This window comes from Babylonia areolata, chromosome 4, assembly GCF_041734735.1.
Source record: "Babylonia areolata isolate BAREFJ2019XMU chromosome 4, ASM4173473v1, whole genome shotgun sequence".
Taxonomy (NCBI): Eukaryota; Metazoa; Mollusca; class Gastropoda; order Neogastropoda; family Buccinidae; genus Babylonia; species Babylonia areolata.
Genome location: NC_134879.1, coordinates 21,176,171 through 21,198,735, shown reverse-complemented (window position 1 = coordinate 21,198,735; position 22,565 = coordinate 21,176,171). Strand labels below are relative to the sequence as shown.

Here is a 22,565-nt window from a genome sequence, read left to right as displayed (position 1 = left end):
ACACACACACACACACACACACTCACACACACAAACAACGTATGCATGCACATAACATATGTCACGCCAATAAGATTAGAACATTAACATTAACAGATATACACAAATATACTGATAAGCATGCACTCAAGGCCTGATTAATTAATTAATTAATTAATTAAGCGCGTTGGGTTATGCTGCTGGTCAGGCATCCGCCCAGCAGATGTGGTGTAGTGTATATGGATTTGTCCGAACGCACTGACGCCTCCTTGCGTAACTGAAACTGAAACTGAAACTCGGGCCGGGTTGCATGAAGTTAACTGTGCAACGTAAAGTTTGCTTGGAGTTGATAAGAATGTTCCAAAGTATATGGACTTTACCAAGGGGATGGGAACAGTCTTAACGCAAAGCAAACAAACTTAGCGCTGCGGAATGGATCACGGAAACCCGCCCCCCCTGTCTGTTAATACCATGGAAGATTACGTGCGCCGACACGATCTGAATATGTAGTATGTTTGTCCGGATATTACATTTATTTGCTTATTTATCATCATTATTATCTTTTTTGTCTTTTTTTTTTTTTCACTTAGAGTTGACTTCATCAAGATTTTGCACCTTATAAATAGTAGTAGTAGTAGTATTTTTATGTATTTATCTATTATTTTGTATTTATTTATTTTATTTCTCTTTTTTTTTTCTCAAGGCCTGACTAAGCGCTGTTGGGTTACGCTGCTGGTCAGGCATCTGCTTGGCAGATGCGGTGTAGCGTATATGGATTTGACCGAACGCAATGACGCCCTCCTTGAGCTACTGATATTGATACTGTTCGGATATTTCAATTTCAGTTTCTTTGTGGAAACACTAGCCAGCCGGAATCATCGCTCTAACGTTAACACAGATCACACAGATCTGCCTACATGGCGGGGTAATTTAAAAAAAATAATAATAAAAAAAGAGAGAAAAAGTCATGCACGTAAAATGTTACATGTCTATCTGAGCGTGCATGTGTGCGTGCCTGAAATCTGATTGAATGGCGCAGGAAACGAATGATGAAGGTCATGCACGTAAAATGTTACATGTACATGTCTATCTGAGCGTGCATGTGTGCGTGCCTGAAATCTGATTGAATGACGCAGGAAACGAATGATGACTCGCGCCCAATGGCAGCCGTCAGTCGGCTCTACCTACCCAGACAGGCAGCCCTGTTGTGCAAAATGACCCCCTGTTTGTAAAAGCGCATGAAATTATTAGAGCTTGGTCTCCGGCCGAGGACAGGCGCAATATAAATATCCACATCATTCATTCATCACAGTAGAGCGACAGTTTCCCTATTTCGATATGGTTACACATTTCTTCTTCTGCTGCTGTCTGTCTTTTTTTCTTTCCTTCTTTCTTTCTTTTTTTTTTCCCAACATTTTTTTTTTTTTCATTCAGACAAAAGTTTACAGATACACAATGTATATTATACTTTGTGCATTTGAAAGGCACAGGGTAATGACATGATGATGTTCTTCTTCTTCTTCTTCTTCTTCTTCTGCGTTCACTCGTATGCACACGAGTGGGCTATTACGTGTATGACCGTTTTTACCCCGCCATTTAGGCAGCCATACTCCGTTTTCGGGGGTAAGGTGATGTTCTAAATACTGACAAGTCGACGACAACGTGACGTAAGCAGAAGAATGTATATTCAATAATAAAATTTCATGGTGACATTATGTAACTTAACCTTGAATTAAACATGTCCATAGAGATCATTTTTGTGCACGAATTTGTCATGTTCCATAGTTATGTTAGAAGTATACTTGTTCACTTCATATCATGCTTGTTTAAGATCCCTCAAGAACATTTGTAGAATGTTGGTTTTTGTTTTGTTAATTCTACATTTGTAATCATAGAATTCAGCTATCAATAAAATATGTGAAAAATATCCTTCAGTTTTTGTTGTTGTTTTTGTTTTCTTTCTTTCTCTCTTTCTTTTTCTTTTTTTTTTTTTCTTTCTTCTAACCCCCATTTTATTCCTCCTTCTCAATCTTTTTTTTTTCCTGCCTTTTTTTCCCGAAATGAGTCCGATCCTGGTCACGGTTTGAGAAGGAATGCTTGTTTTTCATTTTGTTGATGTTCTTGTTGTTCTTGCTGTTGCTGCTGTTGTTGTTGTTGTTCTTCTTCTTCTTCTTCTTTCTTTCTTTCTTTCTTTCTTTCTTTCTTTCTTCCTTTTATACTTCTTTTTCTTCTGTCTTTTCTTCTTTTTTCTTTCTTTCTTTCTTTTTTCTTTCCTTCTTTCTTCCTTCTTTCTTTCTTTCTTTCTTTCTTCCTTTTATACTTCTTTTTCTTCTGTCTTTTCTTCTTTCTTCCTTCTTTCCTTCTTTCTTCCTTTCTTTCTTCCTTCATTTTTTCTTTCTTTCTTTCTTCCCCTTCTCCTTTCTTTCTTTCTTTCTTCCTTCTTTCTTTCTTTCTTCCTTCCTTCATTTTTTCTTTCTTTCTTCCTCCCTTCTTCTTTCTTTCTTTTTCTTCCTTCCTTCATTTTTTCTTTCTTTCTTTCTTCCTTCATTCTTTCTTTCTTTTTCTCCCTTCCTTCCTTCATTCTTTCTTCCTTCATTCTTTCTTTCTTTCTTTCTTCCTCCCTTCTTCTTTCTTTCTTTCTTTCTTCCTTCATTCTTTCTTTCTTTCTTCCTTCATTCTTTCTTTCTTCATTCTTTCTTCACTCTTTCTTTTCTTTCTTTCTTCATTCGTTCTTTCTTCCTTTATTTTTTCTTTCTTTCTTTCTTTCTTTCTTTCTTCATTCATTCTTTCTTTCTTCCTTCATTCTTTCTTTATTTCTTCATTCTTTCTTCGCTCTTTCTTTCTTCTTTCTTCCTTTCTTTTCTTTCTTTTCTTCTCCTTCTTCTAACCCCTCCTCCTTTTCCCCTATTTCTCTTTTTTTTTTTTCTTTTCTCTACTTTTTTTTTTCTTTTTTTTTTCTTTCTGTCTTTCTTGTGGGAATGGATCCAGTGGTGGTTACGATGTGGGCAGGAATGCCTTGAAGCCCAGCTTTGCGATTTGCCGAAGCAGGGACTGCAACACGAAGAAATCAAAGTGGTCAATGAAGCGTCACCCGCTCCGCTCCGAAATTACGGTGACACGTTGGTGTGTGTGTGTGTGTGTGTGTATGTGTGTGTGCGTGTGTGTGAGTGTGTATGTGTGTTGTTGTTGTTGTTGTGTGTTGTTGTTGTTGTTGTTGTTGTCTGTGTGTGTTATTGTTCTTGTTGTTGTGTGTGTGTTGTGTGTGTGTGTGTGTGTGTTTGTGTGTGTGTGTGTGTGTGTGTGTGTGTGTGTAGTGGTGTGTGTGTGTGTGTGTGTGTGTGTGTGTATGCGCGCGCGCGCGTGTGTGTGTGTATGTGTGAATGAGTATGAGTCATTGTGTGTGTCAATGTGTGTGAGTGAGTGTGCGTGTGTGATGAGAGAGAGAGAGAGAGAAAGAGAGGGAAAGAGAGGGAAAGAGAGAGGGAGAGAGAGAACTAACGTTAACATTTTTTTAACACCAATATTGACATTTTTTATGAGCAACATATTTCTTTACGAGTGAAAGGCTAGAAGAAAGGAACAGAAAAGAAATTCCGAAGCTGTTTGTAGCCTAGAAATTTGTACGGAAGCTTTTTCCGAAGGTTTAAATGTTATTTTAATACCTTGGTTGTTTGAAGTGTTGTTTTGGGTTGTTGTTTTTTTTAATGTCAGAGTGACGGGTCGTCATCTTTTGAACATATCATAGAAAAGAAATGGATCCTGGCTTAAGAACACGTAAAAGAGGTCGTCTAGATTGATGAAGATGATGATATTATACATGATAATATTTATAACGATGATGATGATGATGATGATGATGATGATAACAGTGTACTTATATGACGCAAACTCTCCAAAGCGTGGGCTCTGACCGCCTTCCATGAAACAGAATATACCTGCATGCAATAGTACATAAAAGCAATCAATGATAAAAGAAAAGAAATCCACAAACTATGCTTTACACACACACACACACACACACACACACACACACACACACACACACACACACACACTACGTATATTTATATACAGACTACGACTGGATACCACAAAAACAAAATATACTTCTAATGTGACTTGCATTTGCGGCAATGAAATTACCCTCCGTGCATATCGTCCATAAATGTGAACAGTTAAAACCATATTGACCTATGTCATTTACAAAATCTGCAGTTCCATCTGCTTCCATTAGAAATGTCTTATATGATAATCAACATGTGTTTGGAATAGTTCAGAGTTTAATTTGGAGCCCAGTTGGCTCTTTGTTCTAATTCTACTGGTTGACTAGTTTGTTTATTTTGTTTCGTTTATATTCTTCTTCCTTTTAAAAAAAAAAAATACAAATTGAGGAGAGAGGAACAGGGAAAGTAGTGGTGATTAAAGGCATGGGTGGAGTGGGGGAGATGATGGATTTTCGTCTAAAATCACAAATGTGGATAGACGTTAAGCAAAAGAACGAACGAACACACACACACGCACGCACACACACACACACACACACACACACAAACACACACACACACACACACACACACACACATACACACACAAACACACACACACACACACACACACACACACACATACACACACACAAACACACACACACACACACACATACACACACACCAACACACACACACACACACACAAACACACACACACACACACACACACACACACACACACACACACACACACACAAACACACACACACACACACACACACACACACACACACACACACACACACACTCACACCAGTATACACGCGCGTATATACTCGCACCTTCCCCCTCCTCCCATCTCTCTTTCTCTCCATCAAACCATATTGTTGGTTTTACTTCGTTTTTGTTTCATTTGATTGTTTGTTTTCTTCACGTCTGATCTCAATTATTGAGAGTGGAATTACGTAAAAACCAAAGGACCACTGCTTCAGTCTCCCACCAATACCGCTGGCAGCATTACAACTAAGATGAAAGAACTTGGAATGGCTAGAACTTCTTCATCATCATCAAGGTCTCACCATCCCCCCACAGGGAACAGACGAGATAGATTCGAGGCACCTGCTCAATCTTCCCATATGTCTTTGAAACTTGGAAGTTTTACTTTCTATCAAGAGTGTGGCCAACCCACCCACCCACGCCCCGCCAATCCCCCCCCTCCGCCCCACCACCACCCACACCCCGCACACCTTCCCCACTCCCCCTCCTCGCCCCCCCCCCAGCCCCCCCCCACCGCACCCCTCCTCCACCCCACCCCCACACACACACTCCATCTACCCTCTTTACCCCTCCTACACCCACACCCACACAACTCCACACGGCAGATATGGATGTTTCCAACATGAGTTCACCGGGTGGAATTTTACGTTCATGACCGGTTTGTTTGTTTTTCACCCCCGCCATACAGGCAGCCACACTCCGTTTTCGAAGAACGGAGGATTATGCCGGCCGGGTATGTTCTAGTTTCCATAACTTCACCGAACGCTGACATGGATTACTGGATCTTTAACGTGGTGGATTTCATCTTCTGCGTGCGTATACACATGAAGGGGGGGGGGGGGGGGGGGGGGGGGTTCAGGCACTGAGCAGGTCTGCACACACATAATAATTATTATGTTGACCTGGGAGATCGGGGAGGGGAAAAAAAATCACCTCCCTTCACCCACCAGGCGTCGTAGTGGCCGGGATTTGAACCCGGACAGTCAGATTGAAAGTCCAACGCTTTTTTTTTTTTTTTTTTTTTTTAACCACGCGGCTTTTTGCGCCCCCAAGCACGCAATGACCCCCACCCCCACCACCCACCCCAACCCCCAGGTTTGCGGAAACCGAACTGAACTGGAAACTCATCAAAGACGTTGTTTTTTGATCTCGCGGTTGATTTATTTCCGGGGCGTCAAAATTGACAGGAGGGGGGCTAGGGGTGCAGGCGGTGTAGGTGGGTGAGTCATTCCGTTTCGCCTATTCCCGTTTCGCCTATCACTGAACTGGTGGTTCCAAATTCGCTTATTCAAGGTTCGGCTGCGTTCTCAGTTTCTTCCGTGTGTGTGTGTGTGTGTGTGTGTGTGTGTGTGTGTGTGTGTGTGTGTGTGTGTGTGTGTGTGTGTGTCACTCTGTGTGTGTGTGTGTGTGTCACTCTGTGTGTGTGTGTGTGTGTGTCACTGTGTGTGTGTGCGTGTATATGTGTGTGTGTGTGTGCGCGTGTGTATGTGTGTGTGTCTGTGTGTGTGCGAGTATGTGTGTATGTGTATGCGTGTGTGTGCGTCTGTGTGTCAGTGTGTGTGTGTGTGTCTCTGTGTGTGTGTGCGCGCGCGCGTATGTGTGTGTGTGTATCTGTGTGTGTGTATGTGTGTGTGCTTGTCTGTGCGCATGTGTGTGTGTGTGTGTGCGCGCGCGCGCGTATGTGTGTGTATGTGTGTGTCTGTGTATCTGTGTGCGTGTGTGTGTGTGTGTGTGTGTGTCTGTGTATCTGTGTGTGCGCATGTGTCTGTTTGTGTGTGCGCGTGTTCGTTCGTTCGTTCGTGAGAGAAAGAGAGAGAGAGAGAGAGAGAGAGAGAGAGAGAGGTGCAGAAAGACGTATCAGTACAGTGAGTAGGCGAAATGGAGATAGGCGAATCGGATCTGCACTGATGAGAGATGTAAGGATGGGCGAGGTGGGAAGGTGTGTGTGTGGGGGGGGGGGGGGGTTCGGGGGGTGTGGCGGAGTTTGCTAAGGAAGAGAGTGTAGGGAGAGAAACATTCTGGGGGGGGAGGGGGTTAGGGGGGTGTGTTGAGGGGGGCTGTGGGGGGGGTGCTGGTGTGGGGGGTGGGGTGGGGGGGGGTTAGGAGGCAGACAGCGAAAGCGTGCAGGCAAACATTGGCCCCTAGAGGCATCATCATCAATATCGGCAGCGGAGTTTTAATGACAACTGTGTCGTATCGTGCACCAGCACGCAGGGGTGGGGGGGGGGGTGGGGGGGGGGTGGGGGTGCACTCACTACAAGGGAACCTCACGGGCTCGCTCGCACGTGCTTGCCGCACTGGTTTCCTGCACGTGCCTTGCTCTATGGCTCTCACGTGCAGCCAGCTCAATAATGTTACTGATTTTTTTTTCTCTTCTTTTTCTTTACTGGTTTCCTTTCCACTAAGTGAGATGGACAAACCATACTTAACAAGCTCTTTTCTGGTTTTTCTCTCTTGACGGGCGCAATAGCCGAGTGGTCAAAGCGTTGGACTTTCAAACTGAGGGGCCCCGGGTTCGAATCTCGGTGACGGCGCCTGGTGGGTAAAGGGGGCCACGTCAACATATGTGCAGACCTTGCCAGTGCCTGAACCCCCTTCGTGTGTATACGGCAAGCAGAAGATCCAATACGCACGTTAAAGGTCCTGTAATCCATGTCAGCGTTCGGTGGGTTATGGAACCAAGAACATACCCAGCATTAACACCCCCGAAAGTGGAGTTTGGCTGCCTACATGGCGGGGTCATACACTTAAAAGCCCACTCGTGTACATACGAGTGAACGTGGGAGTTGCAGCCCACGAACGCAGAAGAAGAAGAGGTTTTTTTCTCTCTTTCTCTTCCCCGGATGGTCAAACCATACTTACAGTCATTCCATTTTCATTTCCACGGAAGTAAGATGGATAAATCACACTGACATTGTTCTAGTTTGGTTTCTGTCTCCACCACTCTTTTCTGTCTGAAGAGTTCTATTCATGAAAAATCAACATTGTGATCAAATACACACAAGTTTTATTGAGGAGTGGGTTTTCTTTTTTTTCTTTTTCTTTTTTTCTTTTTCTTTTTTTCTTTTTCTTTTTTTAAATTCAATTTGAAATCACAATTTCTGAAAATAATGTTTTTCAGTTAGAAATAGAATGCATTGCCGTATCCAAAAATGAGGAAATTAATTTGTGGTGGCGTAAAACACCTAATCAATGCACACACACACACACACACACACACACACACACACACACACACACACAAAATCACAAGCAATGGAACAGTAAAGGTTTCAAGGTAAAAACGTCCCACGGCCTTTTTTTGCCAGTCATTTGGGCAGTGAATTCAAACCCACTGTGTCCACGGCTCGGCACAGGAAGGCGAGGCCCAGTCCTCTCCTTCCACCGTTTTAACCTTCCCCCAAACCCGTAGTCAGGCGTACCCGTTTACATCTGGGTGGAGTGAGGACAATCGGAATAAAATGCCTTACCCTAGGACACAACACCATGCCGAAACAGGAGACTCGAACCCTGGTTACTGGTGATCAGAAGTCCAACGCCTGACGTATTCTGCCACGGGGCCTCATTCCATAAAGTGTGGACGTCCCCATCAGCCATCACCTTGTCAGTAAGTGTCAGCCCCAGAAAGTGATGGGGGTGGGGGGAAAAAAAAACGAAACAAAACAGTTTTTTTTTTTTTTTTTGCGACACCGCTTTGGCTTTTCACAGAGTTAAAGAGGAAGAAGAAGGAGGAGGAGGAGGAAGGAGAAGGAGGAGGAGGAAGAAGAAGGAGGAGGAGGAGGAAGGAGAAGGAGGAGGAGGAAGAAGAAGGAGGAGGAAGAAGGAAGAGGAGGAGGAAGAAGGAGCAGGAGGAGGAAGAAGAAGAAGGAGGGGGAAGAAGATGAAGGAGGAGGAGGAGGAAGAAGAAGAAGGAGGAGGAGGAGGAAGAGAAGGTGGAGGAAGAGGAAGAAAAAGGAGGAGGAGGAGGTGGAGGAGGAGGAGGAAGAAGAAGGAGGAGGGGGAGGAGGAGGAAGACGAAAAAGGAGAAGGAGGAGGTGGGGGAGGAGGAAGAAGAAGGAGGAGGAGGAGGAAGAAGGAGGAGGAAGAAGAAGAAGAAGAAGAAGGAGGAGGAGGAAGAAGGAGGAGGAGGAAGAGAAGGTGGAGGAGAAGGAAGAAGGAGGAGGTGGAAGAGGAGGAAGAAGAAGGAGGGGGAGGAGGAGGAAGACGAAGAAGGAGAAGGAGGATGTGGAGGAGGAGGAAGAAGGAGGAGAAAGAAGAAGCAGAAGGAGGAGGAGAAGGAGGAGGAGGAAGAAGGAGGAGGAGTAGGAAGAAGAAGGAGGTGTGTATGCTGGAAATGTTCTTGTTTCCATAACCCACCCACGGGTTCTTTAAAACGTGCGCATTTGATCTTCTGTGTGCGTAAACACACGAAGGGGGGTTCGGGCACTTGTATGTCTACACATACGTTGTTAACCACTAAGAACGGGAGAGAGAAAAAAAAATCTCCATTCTTCAATCCCACAACGTCAGTGCGCAGAAGCCAGGGATCGACCCGAGGAAACTCTGGACGATAATCCGTCGCTCTAACCTAGTCAGCCACCGCAACCCGTCGTTACAACAACACGTTCAGTTCCTCTCCCTTACCCCCGTCCCGTGGTACCCCGCGCGGCTCGACATGGTCACTTCCGGTGCACGAGCTGTCAACCGAATCGAGAGCCGAGCCGCGTGAGAATCGCGCCGTGTCAGCGTGATAGAGCACGACCTATGTAAAACGAGGGCGTTTCGTGCTGTGCTCCAAATCGTACCGAGAGGGGCAAGGAAGGAAATCACGTGACAGATCTCCGAAGCACCGTGGTGAGCAAGTGATGGCGTTAAGTGTGTGTGTGGGGGGGGGGGGGGGGGGGGGGGGAGGTGTGTGCTTGTGTGTGTGGCAGTGGAGGAGGGAGGAAGGGGGATGGGGGAGAGGTGGAGGTTGGGTGGGGGGGGGGGGGGGGGGGGGGGGGGGGTAGGCGGGGAATTTGGGATGGAGATGGGAAGTGAAGGAGACTTCTCACGTAGTCGCTTCATCATGACCCTGCGACGAAAGGTTAAGTGAAGTGGGGTTGTTTTTTTCTCGTGTTTTTTTTGTTTTTGTTTTGTTGTTGGTTTTTTTTGTTTGGTTTTGGTCCCCCTCCCTCGGCCCCCATCCCCCCTTCCCCCTTCCCCCCTTGCCCCCCCCCCCCCTTCCCCCCCTTAAAGGTGGTTTACCGCTGTTGAACTTAGGGTCGGTGTGGTTCATTCTCGTATAAAGCGTTCATAAATGTGGTCACTTGGTTATTTGTTTGTTTGTATGTTTGCATGTTTCCTTGTTTGATGTGTGTGTGTGTGTGTGTGTGTGTGTGTGTGTGTGTGTGTGTGTGTTGATGTTGTTGTTGTTGTTTTGTTGTTGTTTTTGTTTTATTTGTTTGCTTGGTTGGTTTTGGGGGTTGTTGTTTGTCTTATGGGCGGGTTTATACTTATCCGTTTTATTAGTGTTATTTCTGTCTGTGGCGTCAGTTACAGGACGTTCAACTGGGCATCTTATAGGGCATCTTATATGGGCCTCAAACCCATATGTATTCGTTTCACAGTCGGGCGCATAACCATTAGGCCACCCCTCCACACAACACGATGTTCATCAAACTCATGTTTGGTGTATATCTGTTATGCATATGTGTGTGTATGTGTGAATGTGTGTCTGCTTTTTTTCTTTTCTTTTTTTATTCGTATTAATTTCATTTATTTATTTATCTATTCATTAATTTTATTTTCATTACTATTATTATTATTATTTATTTATTTATTTATTTATTTATTCTTTTTTTATTTTTTTTTATCTCAAGGCCTGACAAAGCGCGTTTGGTTACGCTGCTGGTCAGGCATCTGCTTAGCAGATGTGGTGTAGCGTATATGGATTTGTCCGAACGCAGTGACGCCTCCTTGAGCTACTGAAACTGAAACTCATCAAACTGTGCATCGACGGTGGAGATGTCCGAACAAAAAACAAAAAACAAAACAAACAAAAAACAAAACAAAAAAACCAGTACTGCGATCCAAGTCGTTCTGACTAAACAGAGGTATGTCCTGTAACATAATGTCTTCTGACGGGCGCAATAGCCGAGTGGTTAAAGCGTGGACTTTCAATCTGAGGGTCCCAGGTTCGAATCTCTGTGACGGCCCCAGATGGGTAGAGGGTGGAGATTTTTTCCGATGTCCCAGGTCAAAATATGTGCAGACCTGCTAGTGCCTGAACCCCCTTCGTGTGCATTACACAAGCAGAAAATCAAATACGCATGTTAAAGATCCTGCAATCCATGTCAGCGTTCGGTGGGTTATGGAAACAAGAACACACCCAGCATGCCCACATCCGAAAACGGAGTATGGCTGCCTACATGGCGGGGTAAAAACGGTCATGCACGTAAAGGCCCACTCGTGTACATACGAGTGAACGTGGGAGTTGCAGCCCACGAACTCAGAAGAAGAAGAGGAATGTCTTCTGACGTTAACGAAACACGACTTGGGCATAGCGGATTTCACAGGGTTATTTTTATTGTTTGGTTGGTTTTTTTGGGGAGGACGGGAGGAGGGGTGGGGGTTATATTTGTTTGTTTTAATCGATAGAAGTATGTGTTGCTTAAATGCGCACGAGTTTGTAGTCATGTCAAAAAAACAATGAAAACAGACACACAGACACACACACACACACAGACACACACACACACACACCTACCTACCTACCTACATACCTACACACACACACACACACACACACACACACACACACACACACACACACACACACACTAACACACACACACACACACACTAACACTAACACTAACACTAAAACACACACACACACACACACACACACACACACACACACACTTACCTACCTACCTACACACACACACACACATACAGATAGACATACACACCTACCTACCAACACACACACACACGCACACACACGCGCACACACACACACACGCATACACACACACACTAACACACACACGCGCGCGCACACACACACACACATACACACACACACACACACACTAACACACACATACACACTAACACACACACACACACATACACACCTACCTACCTACACACACACACACGCACACATACGCACACCCACACACACACACACACACACACACACACACACGCGCGCGCGCGCGCGCACGCACCCACACACACACTAATACACACACACGCACACACACACACACACACTTACCTACCTACACACACACACATACAGACAGACATACACACCTACCTACCTACACACACACACACGCACACATACGCACACACACACACACACATACACACACACACACACACACACACACACACACACACACACACACACACACACACCCTCTCCAACAGCACAACCCACACTGAACCCAGCCCCCAGCCCCGAACACCAGGTCCACAAGGACGTCAGTCCACAGGTCATAAAAGTCAACCACAGGTCTTCACGGACAAGTTCTCTGTTCGAGGGGGGGGGGGTGGTGGTGGGGGTGAGGGGATGCGCCGGGGGTGTGTGGGGGAGGGGGGTACGTGGAGAGGGAGGGTAGGGGGGGGGAGGCAGCATAATGGTGGTGGGGGTACAGCCTTGTGCATATGTCACATGATCGTTATCTGTATTGTCCGTATATTCTGTGAAGCATTTTTTTTTTTTTTTTTTTAGGATTCATAGGTTATGCCAGTTTTGAGTAAAAGCTAATTTGCGTGAACACATTTCTTCTGTCATTGCTGCTGTGTGTATAATTATGTCAAATGATCGGTGTAAGGACAAGCTCGGGGCTTCTTCTTCTTTTCTTTTTTTTTTTTTTTTTTTTTCAAGGAAGTGTCTTGGTTTATTCCATTGTACCTGTTATTTACCTGTGTGCCGGCTGAATCGGTGGCATTGGCAGCATTGAATTGAAGTTGTGTATCGTGTAAAATGGAGAGAGAGTTACCACTCTTTATTGTTGTTCAAATATTAACTCTCCTGGTCTTATTGTTCAATGATTTTATATACAACACAACATCATACGATTGTGACTACCAAGTTAAACCGATCTCTCAGTCAAAGACGGCTACTCACTTGCGTAGCTTTCGTCGGCGAAATTATACGATTGTTTTTGTTTTGTTTTTGTTTTTTGGTTGTTGTTTTTTTGTTTGTTTGTTTTTTCCTTCTTTTTTTTTGGGGGGGGGGGGTTGTTGTTGTTGTTGTTGTGTGTGTGTGCGTCTGTCTCTGTCTTTCTCTGTGTCTGTCTGTCTGTCTGCCTGTCTGTTTACATTGAAGAAATTTCTTGGAGTAACTTTGAAAACCCCAAAATGATTTGATATATGCTGAAACTAATCGTTATCCTACATATTTGAATTCAGCTATCAGATGTATTTCTTACTGGTTAAAAATAATGCGAATGGAGAATGTAAGACTGCCAAGGAAAGCTTACGATATGTTATATGACTTGGACAGCAGAGCCAGAACGAACTGGGTGTCAAAAGTGAGGATAAAACTGAATGAATTAGGTTTTGCTTATGTATGGCTTAACCAGGGAGTAGAGGATGTAAATGGATTTTTACGAACACTTCGTTTGAGACTAATCGACTGCCGTTGTCAAGAATGGTCGAGTTATATCCAAGATAGTGATCGCTTTGCTTTTTTTATAGACAAGTTAATTTGAGACATACTGTACCCACGCATTTTGTCTGTGACAATGGATAGGAATTTAAAATGTATTATGGCAAGGCTTAGATTTGGAGTTACTGACTTGTTAATGCATTGTTACCGTTACAAACCTCATAATGATAGCAACCTTATTTGCCCATTATGTAAATGTGCGGAAGAGAATGAACTGCATTTCTTACTTTGTTGTCCGGTGTTAGGCGATCTTAGAAATCAGCTGATTCAGTCAAAATATTACAAGCAACCCTCCCTGTCCAGACTGTCTTTCATCATGTCGTCCACTAACCAACGCGTTAACTCACTCAGTACGGCCAGTCCTCTCTTCTCCTCTACACAGACCCCTCGGATGTCCAGTGGGTGTCTCAATGACCCAACCTTTAGCTTCCGTCGTCAGAATTGTGGTATTCTTTGTCAATATTCACCTCTTCAGTATAAGAGCCTTCCGCTTGCAATATTTTGATGGTGGTAATTGGGGTGAAACGCTGTTAACGTCGTCTCTTTCGCCGTTCGTATGGAGAGAGTTAATAAACAACTAGCAGTTTATCTGTATAAAGCCCTTCGAAATTAGAAATATAATTTGCAGCTGAATATGTGTTTGTTTTTCATTTTGCTACTGTGTGTGAATTAGAATTATCAAATGTAGCTGATGATTAATTTTCTCACTTTCAGGTAATAGCTTTGTTACTAAGCATAATGTATGTATTATCTATGACATGATTGTTTACACCACCCCTTCATGAGGGGTCAAAGGCCTCTATTGAATAAAACATCCGTATCCGAATCTGTATCTGTCTGTCTGTCTGTCTCTCTCTCTCTCTCTCTCTCTCTCTCTCACTCTCTCTCTCTCTCTCACTCTCACCCATCTCTCCCTCTCTCCCCTCTCTCTCCCTCTCCCCCCTCTCTCCCTCTCCCCCCCCCCTCTCTCCCTCTCTCCCCCTATCTCTCTCTCTCTCCCTCTCCCCCTCTCTCTCTCTCCCTCTTCCCCTCTCTCTCTCCCTCTCTCCCCCTTTCTTTCTCCCCCCTCTCTCTCTCCCCCTCTCTCTCTCTCTCCCTCTCTCCCCCTCTCTTTCTCCCCCCTCTCTCTCCCCCCCCCTCTCTCTCTCTCCCTCTCTCCCCCTCTCTCTCCCCCTCTCTCTCTCCCTCTCCCCTCTCTCTCTCCCCCTCTCTCTCTCCCCCTCCCCCCCCTCTCTCCCCCTCTCTCTCTCTCTTCCCCCCTCTCTCTCTCCCGCTCCCTGCTCTCTCTCTCTCTCTCTCTCTCTCTTCATTATTTCCGTTCTTGTTGTAACTCATAGATCCGATCTTTGGCAGCACACGAAGTACTGATAAAACAAAATGAAGTAAAAAGATAATAAGAGGTGGGGGTCGGGGGACTGGCGTGTCGTAGAGACAGGGCCGGGTGTGTGGGTGGTTGTGGCAGTGGGGTGGGTTGGGGCGGAGGGGTAATAGGGTAATAAGAGGCTTGGGGACCGGGGTGGTTGTGGGGTCCCAGGGAGAGCAAGAAAGGGCTGACCTGACTTCCTGGCCTCTCAGTCTGGTCAGTTTGCTAACATCGAAGCTTCTATAGGAAAAAAAAAAAAAATCACTCACAGCAGGACTGCCCACTAATAAACCTGGGACCTGCTGTTAGAGGTAGGGGGGGGGAGTGTGGGGAGTTGGGGAGGGGGGTGGGGGAAGAGGGGTTGGGGGTAAGGGGTGGAAAGGGGGGTGGAAGGGTCGTAGTAGAAAGGGAAGGAGAGGGGACGAGGGGAGTGGGGGCCTGGGGGGCGAAGGGGGCGGGGGGGGGGGGCAGTTAATAAATAACACCTGTGGAACGAAAGAAAGAAATCGACCACACACACACACACACACACACACACACCATCCTCCACCAACCTTTGATGATGTGTTTTTGATATTCTTGTGGTGTCGCCATTCCCGAATCGCCTATAACTAAACTGGCGATCCAGTTTCGCCTGTTCCCATTTCTACTATTTACTCTGTGTGTCTGCGCGCGCGAGTGGAAGTCTGTGTGTTAAAAAAATAAAGAGAGAGAGAGAGAGAGCAAAAAAAGCTCACTTTCTCTGTATTACGGTGGTGTTGTCCCTTTTCACCTATTGCCGTTTCGCCTATTCATAGGTTTATGTGGATATGGGTAGGCGAAACGGGACAAAGAACCAGCCTCTCAAGAGGCCACTGAGGGTGGTGGCGGCACGATCAAAGAGTAGGCGAAACGGGAATAGGCGAATCGGGTCAACACCGGGCAGTTGATAACTCTGTGTGTGTGTGTGTGTGTGTGTGTGTGTGTGTGTGTGTGTGTGTGTGTGTTCGTTCTTTAGTTTAACGTCTTTTCACTGTAAGTGATATTAGACTAGGGAAGGAAAAAAATCGAGTGGGAGGAGGGGGGGGGGGATTACTGTGTACGCGTACGAGTAAGTGAAAGTGTGTGTGTGTGTGTGTGTGTGTGTGTGTGTGTTCTTAAAATACTGGCAATATTTTTTCTCTGCAGATTTTCCAGACAGAAAGAGAAAGATCGTTTAAAAAAAAAAAAGACTGAGAGACAGACTGAAGCGTACAGAGACAGACAGCGAATAAGTAAGAGTAGAAATGTATTCTGATATCTGTTTATCTATCTATCTATCTATCTATGTATTTATTTATCTACCCACCCATTCAGTTATCTCTCCAAGTGTTTATCTGTTTATTTATTTATTTGTTTGCTTTGCTAGTTTGTTTATTTATTCATTCATTTTAGGGGGCGACATGTTATTCTATATTTATGACGATGATGTGGAGTGGTGGCCTAGAGGTAACGCGTCCGGCTAGGAAGCAAGAGAATCTGAGCGCGCAGGTTCGAATCACGGACAGCCGCCTATATTTTCTCCCCCTCCACTAGACCTTGAGTGGTGGTCTGGGCGCTAGTCATTCGGAAGAGACGATAAACCGTGGTCCTGTGTGCAGATTGCACTTAGCGCACGTAAAAGAACCCGTCGCAACAAAAGGCTTGTTCCTGGCCAAATTCTGAAGAAAAATCCACTTCGATAGGAAAAACAAATAAAACTACACGCAGGAAAAAATATTTTAAAAAATTGGTGGCGCTGTAGTGTAGCGACGCTCTCCCTGGAGAGAGCAGCCCGAATTTCACACAGAGAAATCTGTTGTGATAAAAAGAAATACAAATACAAATATAAATACAAATGATGATGAATTATCCTGGTGGGTGATGACGACGCTGGCAATAGGAGGTCTATTATTAAAGGACTATTTTGGACCACTTGACAAAGCTGCAGTCTGTCCTTGCTTTTGGGTGTTTTTTTTTCTTTTCTTTTTTTTTTAATGCTATCCCGGCGTCACCAGGCTCGAAATATACAGACACTTGCGGTGCTGATCAAGCGCCATGTAAACAACATTCAGACTATAGACGCAGCGGTGAACTGGATGACGCTCACAACCGTCTGGTCCAAGTCTTCCCCATTTGACGTACAGCATGTTCAGGTATTGTCGCCTCTGTATATATTGTCGCAGGCGACAATCCGTGCAGCCCTCACCGCACATATTGTCGCCTCTCCTCACTGACGCTGTTGTTGCGGCAGATATTGCCGCCCCTGCATGAATTGTCGCTCCTGCATGAATTGTCGCCCCTGCATGAATTGTCGCCCCTGCATGAATTGCCGGTGCAGCCCTTCAGCGAGTCTACGCTGGGTCGTAAAAGTTACGTCACAACTCCTCACTCACTCCTCACAACAGCAAGCAGTGCAGAGGGGCGACAATACGTGCAGTGAGGGCTCCAAGTATCGTCGCCGGCGACAATCCATGCAGGGGCTACAATACATGTCGCAACACACCACACTCAGCCATGGCTTGGAGTCGGCCACGGACATGGAGAAAAACCTACCACTGCTGAGGTTTGAACTCTAACTCGCAATCCTCCAAGTCGGCAGGACGTAACAACCAACCACTTCGCCACAGCGGCTGGGTTCCACTGAATGATTAAATGTTCTTTCTCCTGTAGGTAAATCATACTTGAACTTGAACTGGACAAAATCAGTGTGTAGGCCTTCTGGCCTTTACACGGTCCATACGCTCTCTTAGGCCCAACACTCGGCTTATATCACAGATTGACATAAGTTTACATTTGGGCCAACAGCAAAGTGAGAGCTGTATTATCAGTGGTTTCTCCAGTCAATGGGAGACCATTTACAGCTTAGTCTTTTGTGAAGGACTGTGACTCTCAAACTAGGAGGCAAAATTGCACTGGCTCTTAGTGCTGCAGCCTTGTGGGCTAGTTGGCCTTTGGGAACCATCCCAACGCCGACTGTCCTAAAACCCTTTTGGCCGAGAGAGTGGTGATGTACTTGGGCAAGACACTCTCCACTATAATCAAATTCTAGCCCAAATAGTCGGAACAGCAGTTGCCTCCTCTGCTGTTCTGATGGTCATAGTCGGACACGACTGACTATCATATATACGCTCCTACTGTTACTGTGACATGCGTGGGTAGTATAATGCTTACAGACGAACAAAGACAAACTGGATTGTAGACAGTTGAACTGCCTTTCCAAAAGGCGTCGAGCCTGCTTTTGAAACTGTTAACTGATGGGGCTGTGACCACTGACTTCCTCAGGTATACCGGTAGGCTGTTCCAGGTGTTCACGACTCTCTGGGAGAAGTACCAGCTGCCTACTGCAAGCCTGCATCGTCCCTTGGCCAGTTTCAGGGAGTGACCCCTGGTGTCCCGACTGGTGTTTAGCTCGAGGCGAGGTCTGTAGGTATCGTACAAACCATGTAGGTACTTGTATACATCAATCATGTCTCGTTTCCTTCTGTGCTCTAAGCTTGGTAATTGCAGGTAGGCCAGTCTTTCATTATATGGTTTATCTTTGATGCAGGCCAACAGCTTAGTGGCTCCACGCTGGACATCCTCAACTTCGGCGCACAGTGTCTTGTGATGGGGCTGCCATACCGAGTGTCCATATTTCAGGATCGGCTGCACGAGGCTTTTATACATGCACCAACATTACACACTTAACCGCACGCACACACACACACACACACACACACACACACACACACACACACACACACACACACACAGAATGTTTCAAGGGACTGCTTGACAAGGTACATAACCAGTCTCAAGACTGCTTGACAAGGCAGTGACATAACCAGTCTCAGGACTGCTTGACAAGGTACATAATCAGTCCCAGGACTGCTTGACAAGGTACATAACCAGTCTCAGGACTGCTTTTGAATCAAATTGACTCAGCGCTGGAGTGACACGAACAACAAAGAGTGGCAACACTCTTCATACACAAGGCACATAACTTCAAGTCAATGCTGCTCATGCTACGGATTCAGCTAGTACACAGGTGGAGTGATGGCCTAGAGGTAACGCGTCCGCCCGCTAGGAAGCGAGACAATCTGAACCCACTGGTTCGAATCACGGCTCAGCCGCCGATATTTTATCCCCCTCCACTAGAACTTGAGTGGTGGTCTGGACACTAGTCATTCGGATGAGACGATAAACCGAGGTCCCGTGTGCAGCATGCACTTAGCACACGTAAGAGAACCCACGGCAGCAAACGGGTTGTTCCTGGCAAAATTATGTAGAAAAATCCACTTCGATAGTAAAAACAAATAAAACTGCACGTAGGAAAAAAAATATTTAAAAAGAAAAGTGGGGGTGGCGCTGTAGTGTAGCGACGCGCTCTCCCTGGGAAGAGCATCCCGAATTTCACACAGAGAAATCTGTTGTAATAAAAAGAGAAATACAAATAAAAGATACATTGAAACAAACCCGGGCACTCCCTCAAAAAAAGAAGCTCCGGGCTTGTCCTTACATCGATCTTTTGACATAATCATGCACGCAGCAGCAGTGACAGATGAAATGTGTAAACACAAATTACCTTTTATTAAAGACTGGTATAACCTTGGAATCCTAAAATATGCTTCGCAGAATATACGGACAGAACAGAACAAACACATGGTTCCTTCGATTTGCTTCGATTTTTTTTTTTAACTTGAAATGAAAAGAACAATGCCGGGGGCTGAGAGTGTAAATGACTCACAAACAACAAAGAATGGTAACTCTCTTCACACACACACAAGGTACATAACTTGAAGTCAATGCTGCTTATGCTTCCAGTCTGACTGGCAGAGAGTTCCAAAACTTTGGTGGGCATCGAAACCAAAACCACGTTCTATAGATAGATAGATAGATAGATAGATAAAGTCAATAATGAAATTGAAGAAAAAAAAGAAGAAGAAAATAGCAGGTGTTTGGCATTCAATGTCTCGTTGCCAAGTTTCCACGACTTTGTAGGCGCACTGTTGTTTTCTTCTTTTCTTCTTCTTTTTTTTTTTTACACGCTCATTAGCATACGTCAGTCAACTTGCACGTGCGCGATGTTCAAGGTCGCTGGCACCCACCATTCATTATACCTTCTTCCTGATTTTTTTTTTTTTTTTTTTTTTTTTTTTTTTGTTCTCTTCTCCACACTGTCCTTTAACAACGACCCGCAGTCATTAACAGTATCGGGTGTCTGAAGATGGAAGAGGAGGAGGAGGAGGAGGGGGAAGACGAGAAGGAGGAGGAAGAGGAGAAGGAGGGGGAAGAGGAGGAGGAGGGAGAAGACGAGGAGGAGTAAGCAGAGGAGGAGGAGGAGGAGAGTAGAGAAGATGGAGGGAGGGAGGGAGGGAGGGAGGTTAGAGATTGGGGGAAGAGGGTGGAGGAGGGCGGACGTGTGGGTTGCTGAGACAAAGACAAAGACAAAGAAAGACGGTGAGAGAGAGAGAGAGAGTGAGGCAGACATATAGACAGACAGACCGACAGAGACACAGAGACATAGAAACAGAGTGAGGCAGAAAAAGAGACAGAGACACAGAGAGAGAGAGAGAGAGAGAGAGACAAACGGACAGACAGACAAGAGACAGAACTCAGAACTCAGAAAGTTTAACTCACTCAGTACGGCCAATCCTCTCTTCTCCTCTACACAGACCCCTCGGATGTCCAGTGGGTGTCTGAATGACCCAATCTTTAGCTTCCGTCGTCAGAATTGTGGTATTCTTTGTCAAAATTCACGTCTTCAGTATAAGAGCCTTCTGCTTGCAATATTTTGATGATGGTAATTGGGGTGAAACGCTGTTAACGTCGTCTCTTTCGCTGTTCGTATGGAAAGAGTTAATGTACATCGGCCTGAGTTCTGAGACAAGAGACAGAGATACACAGAGAGACACAGACAGAGACAGCGACAGAGACAGAGAAAAACAAAGATTGGGAGAGACAGACAGACAGACAGACAGACAGACAGAAAAGAGAGGCTCAAAGAAACACAGAGAGGGGGAGAAGGAGGGAAGACGTGAAGGGAGGGATAGGAGAGAGATGGGGGGGGGGAGAGAACAGATGGGAACATGGGGAGGGAGCAGTTGAGAGAGAGGGAGGGAGAGAGGGGGTGGGAAGGGAAAGAGAGAAAAGGGGGGTGGGAGAGCGGGAGGGAGAGAGAGGGGGGTGAGAGAGGCGGAGGGAGAGAGAGGGGGTGGGAGAGAAAGGGGGAAGAGAGAGGGGGAGGGAGAGAGGGGACGGGAAGGAAGAGAGAAAGAGAGAGAGGGAGGAAGAGAGAGAGAGAGAGAGAGAGAGAGGATAGAGAGCGGGGGGGGGGGGGGGGGGGGAGAGAGAGAGATAGGGGAGCAGAGAGAGAGAGAAGAAACAGAGGAATTACGAGTTGATAAAGAGGGAGGAGAGGTGGCGAGAGAAGGAGAGGGGTAGGGAAAGAGAGGGGAGAGAGAAAGGGGGGGGGAGAGACAGAAAGACATAGGCGGAGAGAGAGAGGGATAGAGAGAGAGAGACAGAGAGAGAAGGAAATGATTTTTGTTGGTGGTGTTGGTGTTAGTGCTGTTGTTGTTGTTTGGCTTCAAAAGACAGAACACCTGTGTCTTTGCTCGTTCTGAAAAAAAAAAAATGAACGTGATTGTTTGTGCGCGTGCACGCGCTTGTGTGTGTGTGTGTGTGTGTGTGTGTGTGTGTGTGTGTGTGTGTGTGTGTGTGTGTGTGTGTGTGTGTGTAAGTATATGAGCGTGTGTGGCGCAGTGGGGTGGGGGAGGGGTGAATCATGCTCTTACACTACACATTCATCACCAGTCATCCATGCATGCGCGCGCGTGCACACACACACACACTCACACACACACACACACACACACACACACACACACACACACACACAAACACACACACAAACAACAACAACTACTACTACTACTACTGCTAAAACAACACACAGACACACACAGACACACAGACACAGACACAGACACAGACAGACAGACAGACAGACACACACACACACACACACACACACACACACACACACACACACACACACACACACACACACCACTCAAAACCGACCAGGAAATCGCCAGACAGTTATCACTGTCACCACCACCACCACCACACCACCACCACCACCACTATCCACGTGTGCAAGGCCGTTAATTCACAGCGTCAACAAAAGGGAGGTTGATAAACCACGGCCACCACCACACATCCACCACCACCAGACCACCAACACCACCAGACCACCACCACCACTACCACCACCACACCACCACCACCACCACACCACCACCACCACTACCACCACCACACCACCACCACCACACCACCACAACCACCACCACCACCACCACCACCCACGTGTGCAAGGCCGTTAATTCACAGCGTCAACAAGAGGGAGGTGGATACACCACGGCCACCACCACCACCACCACCACATCACCACCACCACCACGACCACACCACACCACCACCACCATACCACCACCACCACACCACCACCACCTCCCACGTGTGCAAGGCCGTTACTTCAAGGCGTCAACAAGAGGGAGGTGGATACACCACGGCCACCACCACCACTACCACCACCACCACACCACCACCACCACACCACCACAACCACCACCACCACCACCACCACCACCCACGTGTGCAAGGCCGTTAATTCACAGCGTCAACAAGAGGGAGGTGGATACACCACGGCCACCACCACACCACCACCACCACCACACCACCACCACCTCCCACGTGTGCAAGGCCGTTAATTCAAGGCGTCAACAAGAGGGAGGTGGATACACCACGGCCACCACCA

At 46.2% G+C, this 22,565-nt stretch overlaps 1 long non-coding RNA gene across 1 annotated transcript in view; it reads left to right on the top strand.

Annotated features, from left to right (window-relative positions):
• LOC143281600 (uncharacterized) overlaps window positions 1–22,565 on the top strand; it is a 78,138-nt gene that overhangs the window by 22,750 nt on the left and 32,823 nt on the right. The window contains exon 2 of the long non-coding RNA XR_013055137.1: window positions 2,989–3,091. This is a non-coding gene — a long non-coding RNA (uncharacterized LOC143281600). The remainder of the gene's footprint in view (window positions 1–2,988; window positions 3,092–22,565) is intronic.